This window comes from Pinus tabuliformis, chromosome 8 (genome assembly GCF_031772625.1).
Source record: "Pinus tabuliformis cultivar Carrire ecotype Pingquan chromosome 8, CPIR1, whole genome shotgun sequence".
NCBI classification, from domain to species: Eukaryota; Viridiplantae; Streptophyta; class Pinopsida; order Pinales; family Pinaceae; genus Pinus; species Pinus tabuliformis.
Window position 1 is genome coordinate 493712559 of NC_142294.1, and position 16861 is coordinate 493729419.

The 16861-nt window shown below is 39.5% G+C and overlaps 1 protein-coding gene across 5 annotated transcripts in view; it reads left to right on the forward strand.

Moving 5' to 3' along the window:
- Positions 1-15916, forward strand: part of LOC149236234 (uncharacterized) — a 44228-nt gene extending 28312 nt beyond the window's left edge. Inside the window, exons 2-5 of one of the 5 annotated variants that reach the window (XM_089372340.1) lie at positions 9513-9691; positions 13973-14628; positions 15145-15206; positions 15354-15916. The gene's annotated coding sequence lies outside the window, so the exon portion shown is untranslated. Of the gene's footprint in view, positions 1-9512; positions 9692-13972; positions 14629-15141; positions 15207-15353 lie in introns of all 5 variants that reach the window. The other 4 variants (XM_089372341.1, XM_089372339.1, XM_089372342.1 and 1 more) reach the window with 4 other exon arrangements.
- The last annotated feature ends 945 nt before the right edge of the window (positions 15917-16861 follow it).

Below are 16861 nucleotides of genomic sequence, written 5' to 3' on the forward strand. Positions count from 1 at the left end.
CAGTAGCAAACCCTAGATCAATAGCATCAACATTAGCGGCTTCATTATCAAACTAGGGCAGACGATATCTTGCAAACCGTTCGTCGGATTGACTTCATTCCACCACCAAAAGTTGCGGCTTTCAGAGGAGGTTTAGATGAACCTACAATGCAGTTCCAAAGAGGAGATCTTCTAGGCCACGCAAGTCAATCTTTACTTCTGCAGTTGCAGCTTCAGTTTCAGCAGTTTCCGGCTTCAAACTAGGGCAGTCGATATCTTGCAAACCGTTCATCGGATTGACTTCATTCCACCACCAAAAGTTGCAGCTTTCAGAGGAGGTTCAGATGAACCTACAACGCAGTTCCAAAGAGGAGATCTTTTAGGCCACGCAAGTCAATCTTTATTTCTGCAGTTGCAACTTCAAATTCAACAGCTTCCGGCTTCACATGTGTGAGAGAGAGATCCATTTCAGCGCAGTAGAGAAGAGACTCATTTCTGCGTAGTAGAGAGAGAGAGATGTGATGAGATGAGTGAGTCCAAATGAGGAAAAGTCCTCTTATATTTATACACAATGTTGGTGGGTGAATAGATTCCACTGTTGGGCTTCTGAGCCTACATGAGTTGTAGGTCGGCTTGATAATAATTCCATAATCAAAATAAATTCATATCCCCATGAATACTTATCGGAATCAGATGATCTTTATATCAATCCTACACCTCTCGACGAGAGGAATCTAATAAAAATATTATCAGCCATGAATAAGATGACCCACATGAAGTTTTGCCCTGGTTGCCAATTTTAACACTCCCTCTCAACCATGGAGAACTTCATCTGCAATCTGTCTATCGGTCGTTACTATTCATCCATCAAATGCACTGCCTTGTACAGCCTGACCCTTGCCCTGCTCTGCTCTATTCTGCCTGTTCTGCTTTGTCTTGTTCTGCCCTGCACTGATCTGTGCTGTTTTGTTCTGTTCTGCTATGCTCTTGCATTTTTCTGTTCTGCTCTGCTTTTGTCCGAATTATGAAGAAGAAGAAGAAATGATTGAGGATGTATCATACTGACTCAAAGTCAGTCTCAGAGTATGTACCACTGGTCCCAGACCAATCTCAACCAACCCGAAGTCAGCGTCATAGTGAGTACAACTCCACTGGTCCTAGACCAGTATCATCCTCCACTGACTCAAAGTCAGTCTCAGAGTGCGTACCACTGGTCCCAGACCAGTCTCAGCCGACCCGAAGTCAGCTTCATAGTAAGTACCACTCCTACCACTGGTCCCAGACCAGTATCGCAATCTCAGAGAGTGTACCACTGGTCCCAGACTAGTCTCAACCGACCCGAAGTCAGCGTCATAGTATGTACCACTCTCACTGGTCCTAGACCAGTACTGCACTGACACGAAGTCAGTCTCGGAGTATGTACCTCAGGTCCTAGACTAGTGTCAACCGATTCGAAGTCAGCGTCATAGTATGGTACAACTCCTACCACTGGTCCCAGACCAGTATCGCAGTCTCAGAGAGTGTACCACTGGTCCCAGACCAATCTCAACCGACCCGAAGTCAACGTCATAGTATGTACCACTCTCACTGGTCCCAGACCAGTACTACACTGACACGAAGTCAGTCTTAGAGTATGTACCACTGGTCCCAGACCAGTCTCAACCGACCCGAAGTCAGCGTCATAGTATGGTACAACTCCTACCACTGGTCCCAGACCAGTCTCAACCGACCCGAAGTCAGCATCATAGTATGGTACAACTCCTACCACTGGTCCCAGACCAGTATCATTGATCCCAGATCAATGGAGGTCATACTAGCGGAGGGAGTACGGTAGATACAACGATGCGTCCATCGGTACTACTATGGTCCCTAACTTCATTTCCTTGCTTATTGATCAGATGAGAGGTACTTCCCATGAGTCCCAGACTGCATGGGTAGGATGCCTCGACAGGAGAACTAATCAATCCTGTCCTCACAGGAGAACACATCAATCCTGCTACAATCGCCGTGGAGAACACATCAATCCAGGCTGCCATGGAGAACACATCAATCCAGGCCTCACAGGAGAACTAATCATCCTGCTACACAGGAGAGCGAATCATCTTGTCCCACAAGAGAGCGAATCATCTTGTTCCAGTGTGCACCACCAGGGGAGGGTGAGTCACCCTGTGGTCATATGTTGCTCCAGTAGGAACTGCAAGCCCTCAGAGCTCCCAGAGCTCAATGTATGCAACATGCAGGACCCTTGTACAAGGGTTTCTTGCCGACTCCAAGTTGTTTGGGAAAATCACAGATTAGATCTTTCCTCGGGGCTTTGACAAGGTGTGTCAACCTGTACATCATCTTAATGTGATGGAGCTTCCTTGCTCATCGACTTACCATATCCCAGATGATGTCTATCTGCTGGAGCAATTGACGAATATGGGATTCCTCAATAATCGAATCCCACCTCTGGTTGTTACAGAGAATCACAGTGGTATCCAATGTAAATCCAAACAACTCACTGAAGAGCTTTCGCAACCAGACTGCCTCACACGAGGTTATGCTAGCAACAATACATCCTGCTTCGGCGGTGCTCAAAGACACCGACTTTTGCTTCCTACTCATCCGGGATTTCGAAGCAGATCCCAAGGTGAAACAATACCCGGAAATGCTCTTACGGTCCACCACACTGCCTGCCCAATCAACATCAGTATATCCAAGTAGTCTCACATCTCCGGCAGTGTATCTTAATCCATGAGAGATTGTGTCCAGAAGACATCTCAGAAGATTCCTGGCATCAATCCAGTGAGGCTCAACCAAATATGAGCTCACAATGCTAACTGCAAAACATATGTTCGGACGGAGGTTCACCAAGAACATCAATGCAAATGAGTTTTTGAAACTCAAAGGCATTTCCCAAGTATGGTCCGACATCACTACCATATAACTTCTAAAAGTTGAGATCCTCGAGGTAGTCACAGGCTTGCAGTCCATCATACCGAATCTTTCTAATATATTTACCACATATTTTCCTTGAGATAGGAAAATTTCCCTTGGCTTCTGCCACACTTCAAGTCCTTGGTCCTTCATTTCAAATTCAGAAGCCATCTCCCTCTTACATTTGTGAATGAGAGGGTTTGCACTTGTTAGAAAGAGGTCATCCACATACAACACCAGTATGAGAGGCTTGTCATCTTCAACCTTAAAGTAAATGTTAGGATCAACTTCACTCCTAGTGAAACCCAGCTTCATCAAGTAGCTATCGATCCTCTCATACCATGCTCGGGGTGCTTGCTTCAGCCCATAGAGAGCCTTCTTCAACCTGCATACATTAGATTTTCAATCATAAATCTCAAATCCTTCAGGTTGCTCCACATAGACCTCTTCTTTGATAGAACCATGCAAGAATGCGGTTTTAACATCCATCTGATGTAGGTTCCATCCTTATGAAGCCACAAGGGCTATGATCAAGCGGATGGTCGTATATCTGGCAACAGGTGCAAATATCATAGTCTATACCTCCCTTCTGGGATAAACCACGAGCAACAAAATGAACCTTATACTTTTCCATACTTCCATTTGCTGCATGCTTTATCTTGTAAAGCCATATTGAAGTAACAATTGTCTTGTCCAGGGTCTGGGAACTACTTCCCAGACATCATTCTCCATAATAGACTCATATTCTATGGTCATAGCATCCTTCCATAGTTAATGCTTGATGACATCTGAGAATGATGAAGGTTCATTTTGTATGATCGTGCTCATGATGGTCAGGTATCCCTGATACCTGTTAAGTTTCTTACTTTGATGGAAGGTTCCTCAAGGTGCAGCATGTCCTTCAGCATCATCAAGTATCCCCCTAAGCCATGAAGGCCTCTTCCTAGAAGAGGAAGGCTCATGTGGATGAGGATCAATCGGATCCATGGGTTCTTCTACATCAGGCATTGATTCATCATCCTTTTCTTTCGGTTCCCTGGTGTCGGCTTCTTGAGAGCTACTCAAAGTCAGCAGATTGTCCACCTTGCTGAGAGCCATATTTTTGTCAAAGGTGACATCATGACTAATCACGACTTCCCCTGCTCAGTTCTTTTTTATTCCCCAGGAACGTATACGTTCCCTTCACACCAAGCTTGCCCTTTCCGTTCCGTTTACGGAAGATTAGAATCAATTTATAAAAGACCGAGATCTCCGAAGGGCTCTTCCAGCAAAAGGGATTTGCAATTATGAAGTTCCCTTTGATTGGTGGTGAACATTTCTTCAGGAGTTTAGGAACCCAATGCTTGATGAGGGCATCGATTTTGTACATATATGGCGGTGATTGTAGTTTCATCCCATAGAAACTTTGTAAGTCTTTGATTATGTAGCATGGCCCGGACAGCTTCCAGCATCGTGTGGTTCTTCCTTCCCACCACACCATTCTGCTCAGGAGTATGTGGTGTAGTAGTCTCCCTCTTAATGCCAACCTCAGGTATGCCTGAGTAAACCAATTGTAATATATCAGAGGTCTTGCTTTGGCTTGAGGGGAATGGTCCCCTTTTGAGCCTTCCTTTGGCACATCCCGGACATACACCTTCTTTCTCTACTTGGAATTCGGGCATCCCTGTTACAATCTTACATCGGGTAGAGCTTTGTAATGAAGGTGGGCAAACCTCCGATGCCAAAGTTCGGACTAAAGAGTTGTGTCACAAGACATGACACCTAGCGGACTTCCATCGACCTGATATAATGAATCAACACTAAACCCAAGAGCAAAGGCATCTTTAACATTATTTTTCCATATGCATACCTTGCCATTGCTGAAGGTTACCTTGTAGCCTCTGTCTTCCATTGCCAAGATGGACACTAGGTTCCTTTTGAGGTCAGGTGCATTTAATACATCCTAGAATTTCTAGCCTTCTTGAATGCTTGTCCTCTTCCTTGATTCCCGACTCTCCTCTTACCTTTGCTGTTGAATTTGTCATTCCTTTGATTGCCATCAGAGGGATTTCGAGTTGCAGCATTGCATACTGTACCATGCTTCTCTAATCATGATTATCATCATGCTGCCCATGTCCATGATTTTATCCATCATAATGCTGCTCAAACTAGTGTGCATCATCATCATGCTATCCTATATGTCCATGATCTCATGTTGCCCTTTATGTCCATGATCTCATTCATCATGATGCTCATGATCTCATACATAGTGACTTGCTTTATCGCAAATGTAACATCGTCATTTTCTTCTAGCCTTAGGTCCAGCCTTTCCTTTTGATTTAGTTCCGGAATTATTTCTTTTCTTTGCATGAGAAGAAAAGGCAGCAGGAGGACCTTTAGGCATGGGCATTTCTTGCACTTCTTCCCTTGTTTCTTCTTGAATGCATCTAGCCATTAATTCCTCGAAACCAGGAATTACATTATAGTTCAAAATAGTAGTCCTGAACACATACCATTCAAATGGCAATCCTCCAAGAGTTGTGAGTACCATTTCTATGTCAGTAATAGTTTCCGCAATAGATAGGAGATCGTTCTTGATCTCGGTGATTCTTAAGAAGTATGCTTGCATACTTTCATATTTACCCTTCTTGATTTCCCTCAGCTTATTTATAAGAAACAAAACTTGATTTGCATCATTAACTTTAAATAAACTCACCAGTCTATCGTAGATTTGCCCGGATGATCTTCTATTGTTTTGACTTCTCCATTCTTTCATTTGTTCCAGGCAGTAGCAGATGCATTTGATGGAGGCTCAACAATATTGCCTCTCACATGATCCAACACTCCTTGATTTTCAAGGGTTAGATCGATAGACATCTTCCATCCGTGATAGTCAGCTTTCTCACGGAGTTTGTCTTCAGCAGGAAAGAGTGTTGAGGACCCCATAGTTCTTTTAGGATAGCCTTGCCAATATTCTCTTCGATGATTGCTCTTGCTCTTGCTCGGGCTTTGTCTTCACCTCAACTCTGATACCATGTTAAGTTATGGTATGTTCTATGCTTATAACAGTTTACTTCTTTTCCTTCAGCAGGAAAGAGTGTTGAGGACCACATAGTTCTTTTAGGATAGCCTTGCCAATATTCTCTTCGATGATTGCTCTTGCTCTTGCTCGGGCTTTGTCTTCACCTCAGCTCTGATACCATGTTAAGTTATGGTATGTTCTATGCTTATAACAGTTTACTTCTTTTCCTTATTATATTCCAAAGATTAGCAATCACACGTACATAAAGTAAAGTGCAGATAGAACATTAAACGATCGACAGAAAACAAGCCAAGACAAGAGACACAAGATGTGGCGGCTAGCCAGGGACAAACCCCACAATGTGTGGGGAAACCCTTTGATCAAATCTTCTTTTATCTTCAATAATTCAGCAGAGAGAAATAGTACAATAAATCTGATTCATATCAGCAGTAGCAAACCCTAGATCAATAGCATCAGCATTAACGCTTCATTATCAAACTAGGGCATACGATATCTTGCAAACCGTTTGTCGGATTGACTTCATTCCACCACCGAAAGTTGCGGCTTTTAGAGGAGGTTCAGATGAACCTACAACGCAGTTCCAAAGAGGAGATATTCTAGGCCACGCAAGTCAATCTTTACTTCTGCAGTTGCAGCTTCAGTTTCAGCAGTTTCCGGCTTCAAACTAGGGCAGTCGATATCTTGCAAACCATTCATCGGATTGACTTCATTCCACCACCAAAAGTTGCAGCTTTCAGAGGAGGTTCAGATGAACCTACAACGCAGTTCCAAAGAGGAGATTTTCTAGGCCACGCAAGTCAATCTTTACTTCTGCAGTTGCAACTTCAAATTCAACAACTTCCGGCTTCACATGTGTGAGAGAGAGACCCATTTCAGCGCAGTAGAGAAGAGACTCATTTCTTCATAGTAGAGAGAGAGAGATGTGATGAGATGAGTCCAAATGAGGAAAAGTCCTCTTATATTTATACACAACATTGGTGGGTGAATAGATGTGACTGTTGGGCTTCTGAGCCTACATGAGTTGTAGTTTGGCTTGATAATAATTCCATAATCAAAATAAATTCATATCTCCACGAATACTTATCGGAATCGGATGATCTTTATATCAATCCTACACCTCTCGACGGAGGAATCTATTAAAAATATTATCAGCCATGAATAAGATGACCCACATGAAGTTTTGCCCTGGTTGCCAATTTTAACATTCCTCTACTGGCAGTCCCTCGAGATGTCCATGGACTGGTGTTTGATGATTCCGCGGCTATAATGTTTACTGCCATGGGAGCTCTTGTCCCTACATTTCCTGGGGTAAACCTGTTATCATAAGGTGGCCTTGAGCTACCTCCTCTGAAGAAGTTTCGGGGAGTCTTTCCTGGAAATCCTGATTGGAAAGGCCTTGCTGGCCCCATATCTTTTTTGATTCCAAGGTGCTCTTCTGCATAACGACCACATTCGACTGCCTCGGCTACTGATGATGGTTTCCACATGCTTACTAAGGCTCTGATGCAAGGATTTAACCCAAATATGAAGCGTTCAGTTTGACATTCATCAGAATCTAAGTAGTGAATGTATTTTACAAGCTCCATAAACTTTATCTCATACTTTTCCACAGTTTTATTTCCCTGAATTAATGTATGAAAGGCTCTGGCTTGCTGTTGTTGAAAGTATGGAGGTAGATACTTTGCGCGGAACCTTTCCTCAAATAGTTCCCAAGGGACATTATCCGATGTAAGGTGCAACTGCTTCTCCAGATTTCCCCACCAAATCAAGGCACTTTCCTTTAATTGAAACACGACAATTTTTGTTTTTGCTGAAGAAGAATATTCTCTTAACCTAAAGCCTCTGTTCATTCCTTCTAACCATGCTTCAGCGTGTTCACTTGCTCGACTCTTGAGAATTCTGGGAGTCTAATTTTCTGAAGCTCCCTAGAAATGTCTTCTTTAGATCTTCTGGGCTCAAAATTATTTGGTTCCGCTGAACTGGTGGCTACATGTTGAAATTCCTCTTTGGTTTTAGCCTTAGTTGATTCTTTTAATGTCTCCAATAAGGCTTCCAAAGAGTTCATTATCACAGTCAGCTCCGGCGCTGGGGCGATTGATGCTGATGATGGTCTTGGTGGTGACGATGGTGATGGGGATGATGATGGCGATGGTGGCGACATTAATGGTGGTGATGCTGCCCAATCACGTCGTCGTCGCTCATACGTCCTTACCATTGTAATGATTCCTGGACATATAATAAAATTCTATAAAAATTTGAGGTAGACAACCGAATTTAACACATAATTTTCTTTTGCAACTTCACATTCATAAACGGGTATAGTTTTGCTATTTTTATCCGCTAGGCGGATCTTACTGGTACCGAGGTCAAGGAGGGTGGTCTCGCGACCTCCTTGTCCTAATGCAGGGTATTCTATCCTAATATGAATAATGCAGAAGTGTATGGTTATTAGTTCCTAAGGTAAAACATCTAAAGTTTATTTACCAAATAACATCCACAATTGAAAAATGTTAAATGTCTTGTTACAATGTACATCGGTAACATACCCGTCATACCTCAATCTAGCTATTACATTTAAAGAAGGTCATACATATTTATATTTTTGAATATATTACTTAGATATGGATTAAATCTATAATAAAATGAAGGGTCGTTCTGGTTCCATATCAGTTCGACCTTTAGCCTAAAAATTTACCATAGACATGTCATGATTAAAATCTAGAAGAGATACAAATGCTTTGAAAAGTAGTTTTTATAAATTGCACATAACACTTTAATGGTTGATGCAAATTGCCTGCAATTGGATTCATAGAAAACTTTGTGCTATCATAAGTTCAGATTTCACAATATTTGGCAGAAAACTTACATAGATATCATCTGAGAAAGTTTAGTGTGTAGACTGGGCCCCTAAGGAGGATAAGTAAACATAAGTCAACTTAAATCTGGCATAAAATTCGACTGGTATCCAAATAAGGTGATTAAAGATTTTTAGAAGAGAGCATAAACAAGAAAGATCTATGAGAAATTTGGACCACTTCAAATACTCTTTTCATGGATGAATTATCAACAGGGCTAGACAGTTCTACTACCTATCAGATAGTAAAAACCCTGCATCAGATTATCAATCTCATGGATGCCATAATTCTCATGTCTCTGTTGCAGAATTGAAATATCTTCAATTGTCCTCACAACTGGGTATACCAACACCTTCTACAAGATGATAGATAGGGCAACGATACGGTTTTGTCTTTTTAGGCAGTAATCCATGAGCTCACACAAATACTATAGTAGTACAGTTAGGATGCCAAGACTATAATTTAAAATACGCTGACCACTGTCCATAATTTTGCCATCGTTGTTAATATACTTAGGGTTATTTAATAATATAAATTTGTCCTTTCTATACTCATGGACAAATGAAGGATTGCATATCAAGTACTGATAGGTTGCTGCAGTTATTAGTTACCACCATTAGGCTATATTAACAATGCTGTAGGAGAGATATACAGAGTTACCTAAACTTTTAGTCTTGATGTGAAACTCAGAATCTGATTTGAATTACAATTTTGAATTTGTAATATAATTGATGCAGGCTTATTGAAGACAGAGACATTCGTTCATTCCTTAAGACACAACAGAGGTTTATGATGGCCCTTCAGTCATATGGATAAATTTACAACTATAAGACGACTCGGCTCCATCTCGACTTATTTGGTTCCAACAGAACTCGAGATTTTGGGCAGAACTGTACCCAACTGATTCTGAGTGAAGGTATATGATTCAGAAATGCTCAAAGACATACATTGCCATAAGGCCTCTGTTCCTTACTATGCGATGATTATGTCAGTACATGGCTAAAGAAACTTGATGTTACACATGCTGAGATGACAATTAGTACAATCAAAACTGTGAGCAATCGTGCTATATTGCTGTTATAATAATGCCGAGACATGTGAATACTGATTTCATACATGGCATAGTGATGTGATCAATATAAGAGAGTTGAATGTCAATGCTAAACCAAGGTCCTGCATTTGTGCAAGTGTGATATAGTCACAAGGATGATTAATTAGTGATTAGTATAAAAGAGGCATATCTCTAAGGACATGACCGTTCATGAAGGGGCACTTGCCTAGGTATATAAGCGGGCCCTCATTTGTAATAATTCCATCATCTCATATCTTTTGTCCTTTTTTATATAAATATACTACTTGTCCTATAATGGATATTTACATATTTCAGATCTTCTGGGTATTTTGTTGCGTATATGAACTTTGTTCATAACATTTGGTATCAGAGCTATTTGGTCCTTTGGTTGCTTAACTGTTGCATAGATCCAGTTTGATTTAGCCTTTAGCCATCAATGGTTTGTTGTTGTTCAAGCGAGGCTTTTAGCCATACAAGTTTGGAGGTTCTCCATTTTGCTGTTTTGCCATCAAGCCTTTCGCCATTATAAATTATATATATAAAAAAATTATAAAAAAAGAGTAAAAAAAGGGTTATATGAGAAATATTATATTAAAAAAAATTACAATAAAAAACAGTCTTTTGGTTGTAGCTCGCGCTTCCAGCCGTGATTTGCAACCATCAAGTGGTCGCCGCAACCTCGGTCTACAATGACACGTGGCTATACGATGTCGCCACAACCGCAGCCTCGTCCGACTTGTCGACCATCTTGTGGCACTGCAACTGCTGTCTCATCGCCAGTGTGTTCGCTGACTGATTTTGCTATCGCTGTGCTGTCTCCACACGTTGTCACCCAACCAAAATGTCGCCACAGTGGTTCTAGTGCAGCCACTTACTGCCACCCTTGTGTAAACACCATCCGTTGTTGTCCTGATTCAACAACCATTGCCGCTAATCCCTGTTTCGTTATAGCCACAAATCGGTTCTGTTTCGAACCATTGTCCGTCGTTGCTAATCCCTGTTTAGTTATAGTTGCAAGTCAGCTTTGTTTCAAACAACCATCTACCACCTTCATCTGCAATTGCCATTGTGTTCTCCAACCTCCACTGCGTTGTGTAAAGCACTGCGTTAGTTTGTGATAGCCTCCTGTGCTTTTTCCTACACCGCTTCCTTACCCATCGCCAATGAATAATGTCACGCGAACCTATAGCCACAACCAATTTGACCGATTGTACATCTTCCCAAACACAGGTCTGTTTGCCACCACCAACAAATCTGCCATCGTCTTCATCACAAATCCACTAATTAAATCTTGGGACGTAAGATACTACTTGAGGAATATCCTTACATGGAAATTATTGAACCATCCCTGAACTTTGAAGAGGCATAGGGGCTCCAATTAAAAATCGTGACATTTTTTAATCGTGATTTAGCCTTTTACGGAGGAATTAAAAGTAAATTAAAATACAAGTCAATTAAAAGTAAGTTATATATATATATATATTGTGCAAAAGGGGGAGATTGTTATATATTGAAAAAATATTATAAAAAGGGGTTAATAAAAAATGAAAGGGGTTACCTTTAAAACCCTAAGCTCATCCTAAAAAACAAAATGGAGACCAATAATGGAAGATTTCCTAAACCCTTTAGTAAATGTGTAATGAATTATTTAAAATCAAAGGATCACTTGCCATAAGAGGTATTATAATCTCTAGCGATCCTAATCAAGATAATAACTATGTTAGTACTGAATGTGCTAACCAATTAGTGATTCATGAATTGAATATAATTGAAGCGATCGATTCAATGAATAAAAAAAATATGACATAAACAATCTACAACTAAGTATTGAAGATTATACTTTTGTCTCACAATTCATTGTTAAAACCTTATATTGTGACAATAGTGATAATTTTGGGTTTGCCTTGTTGAGAAATCTATGGGATAGCAAGTGTTGGTGATTTCTCTTCTTTGATAACTGTTTGTGATGTATTTCTACTTCAATTAATTGTCCTCTTCTTTCTCTTGATTATTATTAGTGTTTTCTTCATCAAATAGTTACCAATCCATAAAGAACAATAAGACAAAGGACACAAAATATAGGTGATCAACGAGGGCCAAAACCTCTCCAACTCTGAGAGGAAAACCCACAAGAATTCCTCTTCTTATAGAATCTTCAATTGACGAATTCCAAGAGCTAGACCCTTGACCAAGAACTCCTCCAAGTCTAAGTCAACCTTGCTTTTTTCCCAAGTCAAAATAGCTGTTCCTTGCTTGTCTTCACCTTTGACTTCAAACAACTTGACTACAACTTTGACTCGACTTTTTGCAATTTTTGCTTATATGAAACTTCCCGGCCTTAGCTTCAGAAACCCTAGGCCATCCGTGAGAGAGGAAATGGAGAGATCTGTCCTCTTTTCTCTTCGCTAGACCTCCTTCTCCTTCCTAGGGAACTCGGCCCTCAAAACCGTCCTTATTAACATCAAACTGTAATACTTTGATGGCACTTCAACTTGGCTTCTCTGCAACAGATTGAAGCCCTAATTTTCTTCGCATGTGTGGGGAGAAGTGACCTAAAATTACTCCAAAAATCTCGACCTTATTTTCTTCCTTCGTCCTTTTCTTCTTCGCACTTTTCTTCTTCTTCTTGTGATCAAACTCTTGGTGGTTAAGTGTGTCTCCAAGAATGAAGCCAAGTGCTCTATATATAGGCTTCCAGGCCGACGTGTTGCTTGTGTAGGCTGACTTGATTGATGGCACTTGACTTGGTCTTGGAGGTTTACTTTGACTCAAATAATTTCTTTTACAATATGTAACATGCCACAAATGGGTCTTTCATACATGACAATGACTTGTAGACTCAATGACAAGCCCTAAGAGCTCACAATGGGAGCTTGATCTAAAAATAAATTACCTTGAGCACGAAACCCATGCCTCAAGATCAACAATAACTTATTTTTCTCATTACATCAGATAAAATTATGATTACATATGTCATTATGAAGACCAAACCTAGTTACATATTTCAACATGCCCTTGATGGAATCAATAGGATCCTCCATCTTAAATACAAAGACGTTTTTAACATTTTCCTACAAGGAAGAAAAAATTAACACGACAGGACATTACATTGAAATCATATTCAGTGACATCAAAAGCCATACAAGATATCTCAAAAGTATTTTTTCAAGAAAGTAAAAAAACAATACAAAATATGCAAAGGGAAGTTGGCAAAATCACCACTGACAAAAACGGAGAAGTTTCTCGGCCTAAGGACCATAGTGAAAAATTACTGACGCAAATTAAGAAGCTTAAGAAGGACAAGAAGTCATTGGAAAACAAGGTACAATAGCTTATTGAAAAAAAACGAATACTGATCCAGTGAATATCATAACTCAAGAAAATGACAAACTAGTTGAATTAAAAACATATTTTGATGTTGTAGTTCAAACGATGAAAAATCCAAATGAAGATTCTATAACCAAGTCAACAACATCGAAAATCAAACCACAAGACTTCCTTATTGACATCCACATCGCAAGAGCAGTTAGCCTCCATATCTGTATCACTCAGAACAGAAACATTGAATTTATGTTCTGAAGACTACTAATGTCAGTGCAATTTAGTGTTGTGATAAAAATTCACATGAAGTATCTAGTCGTTGCAAGATTCCACATAAGATTAATTTAGGATGGGTCAGATCCCTTCTCAGTTTGACAATTTTATATCACTCCAAGGATCCTATCATTTGTATTAACAAAGATGACAACTCCAAGAATTCGTAAAAGATGCGAATAGATTACAAGATAGAAAACAGATGATATGTCTTGTCAGCAATAAGCTTTGAGGACAAATCTTTCTGAAGAGGAAGACAATATATATATATATATATATCATAATAATGATTAATTAGTGATTAGTATAAAAAAGGCATGTCTCTAAGGACACGACCTTTCACAAAGGGGCACCTACCTAGGTATATAAGCGGACCCTCATTTAAGTTTGTAACAATTCCACTCATATCTTTTGTACATTTCTATATAAATATACTACTTGTCCTATAATGGATATTTACATATTTTAGATCTTATGAGTATTTTGCTGCATATATGAAGTTTGCTCATAACAGGTTGATGGCTATTTCAGGGAAGAAAGGTTGGAACAAACTCTTGAGTTGTGCAATAAAATGTGGCAAGAAGGGTTGAGCCCTGATGTTGTGACCCGCACTGCACTTCTAAACAGTCCTTTGCAAATCGGGCGAGATACAGGAGACAAAAGGTCTGTTGAGCAAAATGTCAGGAAGTGGGTTGACAAATGATGCAATCACTTATTTACTTATTAAAGTCTATTGCAGTGAAGTAAATAGTCAGGAGGTATCTCAGTTACTGGATTTAATGGCAGGGGAAAGCTATTCTGCCTGATGCAGGTACTTACAATGCCATTATTAATGTACTTATCAAAGGAGAAAATTATCAGGCCGCGACATGATACCATCTGAATTGCTGAAACGGGGCTTCTGATTTCCCAGCTGACTGCATCTAGATTGATTAAGACCCTGGAGAGAGAGGAATAATGAAAGCTTCAAAACAAAGACCCTGTTTTGTTGGTTGGTCTGACTGCTGACATTTAAAGGACTTTAAGATGCAGAAGGCAAGAGGACTTTATTAAGGACAAATTTTGAAGTATTCACCAGATGCAAGAGACAAGTACTCGTGCCATAAAAGCAGTCGGTTGGAATCTGATATCGGCAAAATTTTCTTTGACCTATTTTCTGATTCCAATGCAGGACTTTTCCTTTCCAGGTTAGCTTTATCCTTTAGTAATTCAATGCTAAATTGATGTGTGTCTAGACAGGAAAATTATATTGAGTACCCATTGTGATACTTTTTTGGTTTTAATGCATGCTGGGGGTTTTAATTACCAGTTACGCCCCTTGGAGACTACCAGTAGGTTCAGAATGTACAAGATATAGAGACAATGTACATTGACACTCATACTTGAACAGGAACCGGATCAAGCCCAATTCCCTTCATCTCCAAAATGGAACCTCAAAGTAGGATTTGAAAGCTAAATTGAAGATAAATATGTGGATATTCCATACTTTCGCCAAAATATCCCTTGCTTTTTGGATCTTATGTGGGTGGTAATTTTTGTTTGTTTTGAAAACTGAAAAACACTAATGATCTACAATGTATCTTTTCTTAATGTAAGGAGCCAAAATATTTGTGTAGCTGCTAGCTATGTTGGATGGATATTGTAACTGGAAAATATACCAAGCAACAAGTTTTTAAACTTGAGTTTGCCTATTTGTATAGCAGAAATCAAGTCTCCAGATGAGCATCTGTTTAAGTGAAGCTTAAGCAACAAAAGAATGTTTCAGGTAGGATATTGACAAGTTAAAAATAGTTTGTATTCTAAGTTGGATGGTATCATTTTGTTTTAAATTGTTGCTGCAATATTATTAAATTATGAAGTGGTTGTTAGCCCAAGAACTTGATAACTGATGGAGTAGTGATGATTTTTACAGCCAAGAAGAAGCAGCGTACAGTTCAATGGATTTGCAACACCTAGTTAAACAGGTCTCAAAACCATTTCATGGTATGCCAGGGTCACAACATTATTGTCATTGGATAAATAACTGAAGACAGTGACACCATATTGTAAGGTCAACAAGTCAAGAGGCAGCCCCAGGAGTGCAGAAAGCTCTGATGATGAGAAGTAACTGGCCTGTATGCTGGCTTGATTTCCACTGCATAGTTTCTGGGTGGTCTAGATTATTGCAAAAATAATTTTAGAATGACTAGAACTCTCACATTTAAGAAGCACATAGATTGATAGGTTAAAACTAAGTTTTGTTTGGGCTTCTTTTATCTCCCATTTTTGTTGATTTAAAGCTTCTATTGGCACATCATAAAATAAGAATCAGAATGGTTATTTCGTGCTTTGATATGCTGTTTGTATCCAGACAAGTGGGCATTTGCAGCTTTTGTAGAGATCATGATCTCCTTAGTGATCTCCTTAGTTTCATTGCTTGACAAGATGTAGATATTGCCAAATTGACTTTTTAATAAAAATTGGAGTTTGTATTTATACTGATTATAATGTTGACAGGCAACTTGCATGTATACAACTATTTATAATGAATTTTGTCTGTGCATTTCTGATAAGATGATGTTGAGGAATGTATTTTTAGTGGAAAACATTGTGGGTGCACTAGATGAAACAGTTTATTAGACTTCTAACAAGTTACATTGAGTTACCAAATTTCCTTCAATATAGATCATGTATAGCAGGGGTTACTTTCATTAATGCCAGTTGAAAAGAAAAACTAATTGTTAGAGACTAAGTAGGATCTACCTCATGCAAGAAGATAATGACATTAGAATCCTTTAGTGCCTTGGACTGACATGCCCTTAACCTTCTATGGTAACTAAGAAAATGGACTCTTTGGGCTGAGCGTATAATTTTCTATATTAGACTCGAGAAAAAATTTCAAGTCTAGGGAACAACTGTATTGTGAAAATTGGAATTGGTGAACACTGAAGAATTTACCATTAAATCCATTTATATTGAATATTTGGGCATTTGGAATGGTGTATTAGGACCCTGGTGAGGCTAATATAGCTTCGAAAATTCCAAACGAAGTATCCCTGTCAAATTGGGCTAATTTTGTGAGATTAAATTTCAGACACAATCCACTAACAGTAGAGGTTTGGCAACATTGAAAATATGGTATGGGATGGATCTGCAGAGTGATGGCATGTGGATCTAATATGTGCTGGTCTTATTGCATTTTATGACAGAAGGAGGTCACCAACTCACCATTTGTATTGGCATCATTAGCATAGGTCTTAACTATGCGTGTTTTGTTTGCCATCCTTTCTTCAAGGATATTTCTTGAATCTGTTGGAAATACTGAGGGGGGGTGAATTAGTATTTCACTTTCAATTAGTTATTTATTAAATTTCAGAGCGTTAACATTAGATCAAAACATAAATCATTGACACATCCAAAGAGCAGTGCACAAGAAATTTT